An 8,194-nucleotide genomic window follows, 5' to 3' on the forward strand; every position below is an offset into this window, starting at 1 on the left:
ATCTTGAGGCTTGGTAGACTCCTTCTTCTGGTTACTGTCCTGATTCTTAGGCCTAATCCTGGTTCTGAACCATTTATCTGCCCTCTTTCCCAATTCTTGGGGAGAGGTCAAATCTGAGTCCACCAGGTGCTGGTGTAAGAGCTGGTTCTGACAATTACTTAGGATCTGCTCCCTCATAATCAAATTATACAATCCTGTAAAGTCATGTACTTTGCTGCCATGTAGCCAACCCTCCAGTGCCTTAGTAGCACAATCTACAAAATCAGTCCAGTCCTGAGTCTGTGTCTTCTGGGTGTCTCTGAACCTTAACTTGTATTGTTCAGTGGTTAAGCCAAACCCATCTATCAGAACACTCTTCAGGACTTTGTAATTGCTTGCATCCTCGTGTCTAACAGTGAGGAGCTTATCTCTCCCTTTCTCTGAAAAGGAGTACCATAAGATTGCTGCCCACTGTTCCTCAGGAACCTGCTGTACCATGCAGGCTCTCTCAAGAGCAGTTATCCACTTGTGGATGTCATCCCCTTCCTTGTAGGGGGGCACAATCTTTGTCAGGTTTCTACTCTATCATAGGACCTGGGTTTCTCTCTAGGAATATTGCTGCCACCAGTGGCATCTAAGCCACACATTTTCTGTTCTCTTGCCAAAGCAAGTCTAGCTTGAGCCAGGGCTACCTCCTCCCTTTCTATCTGGAGTTTGACAGCCCTAATTCTTGCCTCATGCTCTTTCCTCTGAGAGGGAGTCATTCCTCTCTGAGATTCTCTTGAGGCACTAGAAATATGAGAGTCCACTGATGGAGATCTCACTCTTCTGTTGCGTGGGAGAATGATGTTTTGGGATCTGGGGAGGTGCTGGCCCCCTCCATTCCCAAGTAGGTCTAAGTTGGCCTGGCTAAGCCTGGCAACTATAACCTGGTTACCCCTCTGATCCTGATTCTCAGGGTCCTCTACATCTGAGTCCTCCTCTTCTTCCACCTCTGGAGTGGTCTCATTCTCAGGGGGTTGTACTCCATCTCCTGAATCTAAGGGAGCTGCACTTGCCTTATCTAAGTCATCCTTTTCCAGAATGGCTATCAGGGTAGGACTGGTGGGACTTCTGCCCCTTTTTAGCCCCCTTGCAATGCACAAGGCACACAAGTCTTTGTGGCTAAGTTTGTCATAGCTGGAAGTTGCCTTGGTAAGGCCAACTGTCACAGGCAGAGAGCTTGAAGCTTCACCTGTGCCAGACATGACTCTAGTGTGGTGTAAGTGATGCACCTACCTACACTAAGTGTTTACCTACTGTACCTTGCTAGTGAGTTGTAGTCAGAGTGTGCTAATCCCTTTAATCTACAACTACTAAGTTCAGTAGAACTTAAATATGCTAAGCTTTTGATTTATATGTACCTAAGTTACTTGATGTGATCTTTCAATTTGATAAAAAGATTGCAATGGTAAAACAACAGCAAGCTCAAATCCGCACCGCTGCTCACCAATGTGAGAAGTTGGCCTGATATATGATGTTTCCAATTCTGGAACCACCTTGTATCAGTCCAAATAACCCCTTATGGTGTCTGGTTGTAAGTCAACCTTGTAGACAAGCTATCTTAATGGTAGCATAGACTAAGCAGCCTTAAAGGCTAAACTCAAGAGGTCGTGTTAAGCGAGCTGTTTTACCAATCACAGTCCTGTAATATCAAATGAAAGGACACCACACAAGTATATATTATAAAAATATATGTATTTATTCCTCAAAATAATCCCCAGTATTCTTTATGAACAAAGGGGCACAAGCGTTAAATCAAAAGCACAGTATAACATACAAAGTTGCACAATTATGGATGAGGGCGAGGGGCCACTCAGACCATATACTAAAAAAATGGTATAAGAGATACCAATCGATCAGTGGTTAGGCCTAGGGCCTAGGGAATCGCTGGGAGCAGTCGGAACAAGCAATGCTGAAGTCGGGAAAAGCCCGCGGGATTTGGGTGCAGTGCTGAAAGCACACGCATGCACCAATGTTAAGTCAATGGTGCGTAAAAGTTACACAAATAGAGTTTTAGGACACTTCCGCTGAACCTAGAAGAACAAAACTTTAGACACAGACCCTAGAGGTGTGTACTAGTGTGGGAACACCGGCGTTGCAATGTTACCTCACCCACAGGAAGCGGGTGCATAGGGTCGAAGTGGCGTCGGGTTTCGTCATGCAGGTTCTTGGTGCTTGAAGCTGAAGAGGCTGCAGGCGATGTGAAGGAGAAGTGTCCGGTGGGATCCAAGGGTGGATCAGAGTCAAAAAGTACCTGAAAGCAGAGAGGACAGAGTCTGGGTCACTCAGCAGTGACCAGGGTGGAACCAGGACGGAACCAGGCAATGTCGGGCGCAATCAGGTGGTTGTTGAGGAGCTTCTCTCCGCTGCCACGTGGGCTCTGAGGCATCTGCGACGTCCAGGAGCGGGTCACGAGCTGTCCCACGTAGGCTCTCACCGTCGGCGCTGTCAGCTTCAAGATTGGAGCAAACAACACTTGGCAAAAGCAATCCATGCGGAACTGGAAGATTGCTTCTCACTCGGACCAGGAGGGTCAGAGTGGGGGCTCCTTTTCAGGAGAGCGGGTGCAAATCTGGAGCAACCAGAATCACAAGTCTTATTTTGATGTTCGTTGGCACAGGGGCCACAAGCCGGCTGGCAAGGGACTGGGCCAACGCGTTGAGCCAAAAGAAGCAGAAGGGCCCCACGCAGCACTCGTCGAGTGTAGAGAGGGGAACTTCGGTGCAAGAGTGGCTCAGGGTTGGGGCTTCTCAAACCCCAGTGTACAGCTTTGAGGGTCACTCGTGGGCTGCACGGTCAGCGTCTAGTGGTCTTTTCAAGATGGCGTGCCCCACGCTTCTGGTCGCCTCCACGGGTCTCAGCTCTGCAGGGACTGTGGATCGGGCTGTAAGAAGGCAGGCAAGCTTAATCTCGTTGATTTCTGTCGCTCGAGTTCCGGCGAGAACTCCAACAAAGCAGACGTCGAGGGCTGGATGGTGCCTGTTTGCACAGGGTGGTCACTCCTTGACCACAAGGGAGATTCTTCAGTCTTCTACGTTGAGTAGGATGTCGAAGGGTCCAGAGTTTCGTTTCTTATGTTTCATCAGGATAATCTGAAGTGCATTGGCACTGCTCCCATTCTTATACCAATCTAGGGGGCTGGAGAACCTGCTAGGTCCCCTCCTATGGGTGGGACCCAGGAAGGGGGTGGGTACACCCCTTTCCTTTGATCCAGGCCGCGCTGGGACAGGGGCTGGAGTGCCCCAGAACCGGTTTGGCCGGATTATGCAAGGGGCAGCCTTGTGCGCCCCAAGCAGTGTCTGGTTTCTTTCAAACCTCCCTGCTACAATCCACTATCTCCTGTCTGGGGTGGTGTGACACCTCCCTGCGACAGGAAACCCTTTGTCCAGGCCCCTTGGCTGAGTTTCGGTCAATTGCAGGGGGTCAGACCTGTGTCTGTGGCAGAAGCATCCATTTTGTGGATCTGAGGCACTTTTAAAAATCAACCGCATTTGAGCAAAGTGACATGCCTTCTCCCTCTAGAGGGGTGGGATGCTATCCCCGTCGCCAGGACTGGCGAGGGGATAGTATTCCACATCGTATGACACCTTACACGACATGTTTTGATAAAGCCAAACCAAAGTTGCTATATAACCGCGAGGATTATAATGCACTTAATAGTATATGGTATGGCATTATCCTGGAACAGCTTAGGGAGTTGTTCCCGACAGCTGCAGACAGGCTCAGCTCATGCTAGAGCTCCATCTCACATTAAACCACGCACTCTGCCTCCAGGATTGATAAGGCCTTCCATAGGAGTGGCTCACGGGTTTATATGTGTCCAGATAGGTTTAGATATAGGCATACTATATCTAAGCAAGGGGTGATTACACCACCTTGCCCCAGCTGAGTGATCAGCCAGTTGTGTCAATTTTAGATAGCCAGCCAGGGGTGGTAAAAGATATGCTGCAGCCCCTGGTAGGCCTTGGATGCATCTATGCCCTGGGCACCTATAGTGCTCTGTACAGGGGCTGATAAGGTGATCCAAGCCAATCTAGTTCTGCACCTAAGGTACATGGAATCCATTTTACAGAGAGAGCAGATGGCCTGGGGCCCTGATTAGCAGGGAACCAGGCCAACTAAGTCGAAAACCAGCTAAACACAAGGCAAAAAATCTGGGGGAACCATAGTCAGGTAGTCACCTTCCTACAGAAGCCCTACCCAATCAGGACTAGGCTCCTGCCCCCCTCCCGCGGGAGAGTGGCAGGATAGGGGGTGTATTTGTCAGAGCCCCACAAGTCTAACCTCTGCTTTGAAGCGATTCCGCAGAGACGACAGGAGCCACCGCCCCTGTACCCACCTGACCCGCACAGAATGTAATACACGGTAAGGATGAGATGGGAACAGGGAAGGAAGCCAGAAAGGAACAAAAGGCCTGGCCTGTGTGGAGCTCGGGTAGGGTCTTGGCGCCAACTGGAAGACAAAGAAGACTAAATTAGGGAATGACCTCACCTCCCCCATTCCATTGCAGACAACTAAGCACATACAGAAAGCTTGTTCACTCACGGACTCACCAGCTTAGCGCAGTCTGCCGTACCCAGGGTTGGATTGATGCTCCAAAGTCAGGTACACCAAAGAATAGCGCTCCTGTGCGTAATGTACAAACCCAAAGAATAGCGCTTCTGCGCGTAAGACAAACACAAAGTACTGCGCTCCTGCACGTAGAACAAACCCAAAGCAATGCGCTCCTGCGCGTGTGAAACACCCAATGTATAGCGCTCCTGCGCGTTAGTGCAATACTGGTGAAGAGCACTCAATATGTGGCATTCCCACTAAGCAAAAGTAAAATCATCAATAGCGCTCCTGCGCTGTGACAGGTTTGAGGAAATCAAAAGTTAAGGAAAAGCAACAGCGCTTCAGCACGGAAAACCATAAGGAAACTTGCCGCTCCCTCAGTGCGGCAATCGAGGATGGAACCAACAGCGCTCCAGCGCGGTGTTAGTGTCAGAAGCAAACAGCGCTCCCAGCGTGGAAAACATGGAGAGAACCAGCAGCGCTCCTGCGCGGCTGCAAAGCGGGTAAAATACGAAACCAAGTCTTAGCGCTCCTGCGCTTTGATGCTGCTACGGGCACTGCAGGCGGGTTCTGGCGTTCGGGGATTCAACTCGAATCCAAAGCGCAGACCCAGCGGGGAAACGTGGTGTTATGCGTTTTCCCCCGGAAGTGCTTGCCTAGTCGGTACAGTAAAAGACTGGACCGGGACTTGACTTCCGCCGGAAGTGAGTATCCCGGTCTCCCGTATGTGCCTAGTAGCCCCCAAGGAAACGGCAAACGCCGCAACACGACAGTATTCACCCCAGGGAAGGGACCCATTGGTCCCTGACCTACACCTACCTGTAACGCCCCTAAATTTAGTATTTAGGGGCACCTTGAACCTTCCTTCCTCAGATCCCAATTTTGAAACAAGAAGAAAGAAGACCTGCCGTGCAGCTGCTAACAAGAGGACGACACCAACTGACTTGGCCTACAGGCCTGTCGACCCTCCCCGGCGAACCTGCTCCTGCTAAAACCCTGGCGTCTCCTGTGGTCCGCAACCTCGAAAACCCCAGAGGACCTGACTGCCTTGCGCATCTGAAGACTGGGACTCCCACGAGCAGTGGTTCTGCTCAAACAGCAACAACCTCTGGTGCCAGCCAGGAACCACGAATCCAGCACACTCTGCACCTGCTGAGCCGGCCTGTGCCTGTGTGAACAAAGACCACGAGGACACCCCCCAGGCGACTGTGACCACAAATCCAGCATCCAAGGACCCTCCTTGACGCTCCTGATGACTCCTGAAGCCTCACAAACAAAGACCCTCCAACCGCGACCAGCTGAGGGTAAGATTTCCCGACACTAAAAGACACTCCTGCACCCGGCGCCCCACGGCCCCCAGTGCCCAACTCATCGGTGACTACCTAACCTAAAACTTCCCAATTTAATTCTCGAGGTGGTGGTCGCACGTGAAAAATCTCCGTCCCCGAGTTTGCAGCCTTTGTTTGTCTTGCAGCTTTCCCTTTGAAATACATTCCCCCCCCCCCGACGGCCCAAAAGCACCCTGCAACCAGCCGCCCGAGTGCCACTGGAGGTGCAGCATCTATCCTATCCTACTTCCCCCTTTGCCCTGTGTAAGTGACTAGGAGCTCAGCTCCCACAGCCGCGTGGCCTGCCTGCTAGCAGCCACCAATCAAAGGCCCCCTACCCGCCATAGGCTAACATTGGGCCTACTCACTCTGCACCCGGCTGCCCCTGTGCCGCTTATGGTGTAACAACTGTACCTACCTGACCCTTGGAGACCCCTGAGTCTACCCCCAGAACCTTAACTCTGCCAGCTGAGTACTTACCTAACGACAGATAACTTGATTTTCTCCATAGGGTAACATTGACTGGGTTTCACTTAGAATTTCTTCTAAATGTCGAGTTTTGCAACTTTAAAATATTCACTAAAAATCGTGCGATCAACGAAAATGAAATTACTCACCTGTTATCAGGAGAGATCCCAGTGCTGAATCTTGATGCCCAGCACTGACCCTAAAAAGTAATTATAACTGTGACTTACCGTTAACTTGATTTTATTGTATTTACTTAAAACTTCCCATTGAGCTCAATGTTATTATTGTGTTAAGTTTATGTTGCATATTGCAACAACTGTATCTAATGTATTCTAAAGTCTATCCTATTTGAAAGCATTCAATTGCAACATCTCATCCTGAGAAAGTATTTTTATACCTACTTGTGGTTCTAAAATAAAACAATAATATATCTTTATATACAAAACAATTGGCCTAGAGTTCAGTTTTTGAGTGTGTGAGACTATTTGCTGACTGAGTGTGTACAACAAACGCTTTATACTGTCCTCTGATACTGCCTTACTGCTCGACCAAGCTACCACTTTAGAGAGTAAGGTTATATCTAACTTTAGCCTCTGCCATACCTCTGGGGACTGTGGACTCTGTGCACACTGAACCTTACTTTGGTGCAGTATATACAGTGCCACTTTCTTACAGCGTGTTCCGCTCCCTCAGTAAAGCTCCCCTTGAATTACTGTGTCATTTTGTCTTGGGACTGACACGTTGTTTAAGACATATACCTTATGGTACAGCTTTGCCTATGTATTGATTCAAGACGCTATGATGGGAATAGCTTATTGATCTTCATTTATTTCTTACATTTGTTTATGCTATAACAGGGGAAGAGTGTAAGAACTGGGATGGATGTTTATCACCTCCCCTGTGATTCAACGTATACAGATAAAGGGTTATATACATCGTCAGACTACATGTAGCCAGAAGTGCCAAACAAAATAGTGTGCAGCGAGCCTCCGAATATGGGTCTTGCCTTATTTTTGTTACAGATCTCCCTCCCAAGGGTGGGAATGAGTTTAAAGGCAGAATTGGTTTGGGTAATTGGGGTTTAGTTAGGAGCAGTGTAGGCTGTAAGGGGGTATGCAGGGGGTTATGGGTTTACACAAATACCGTTTTGTATTTATGTCCATGAGTACGTAGTATTGAAGATTAGTCAGTGAAACTGTTTATTTTATCTGATTTAGAATCCCCTAACGAAGAGCCTTATGGGCTCGAAATGCATTGGGGGAAAAAAAGTTATGCTTACTTTCAAATCTATTTTGTGATCAATTTGGACGTACCATTGTACGAAGCCCAGCATGTCATACACTCGGTATTGGAAATGTTTAATAAAGATTGTAGATTGACTCACGCTGTCTCCGTTGTAATGAAGAGAACTGAGGAAATGTTTAAAATATGGTTGGCTAACGGCAAGCGAATACTGCTGTACTCTGTAATACCAGGACAATTTGGAAACTTTGGCGGTATAGGTTCCCGTTCCCCACAGTGCGACAGTAATGAGCACAAGAAGAGTGCTTTGTTTTGGACACAATTGTATTTGCAGTGGTGGGGGCGATCCACAGCACTGATCGCACCCACTATTCAAAAAGACTTAAAGCATGGTGGCATATTAAGGAAAGGAGTGCATGCTCAAACAATGGTTGTTAATATGGGTCTTGCCTTATTTTTGTTACAGATCTCCCTCCCTGCAGATCCCTACCTTTCCTTCACCCACTTAATCAATTCAATAGTCTGCGCTGTAATAGCATTCAGACTTGGAGCTATTGAGAGGTGGCCCTATACCAGCATTA

Source organism: Lissotriton helveticus, chromosome 2_1 (genome assembly GCF_964261635.1).
Source record: "Lissotriton helveticus chromosome 2_1, aLisHel1.1, whole genome shotgun sequence".
In the NCBI taxonomy this organism is placed as follows: Eukaryota; Metazoa; Chordata; class Amphibia; order Caudata; family Salamandridae; genus Lissotriton; species Lissotriton helveticus.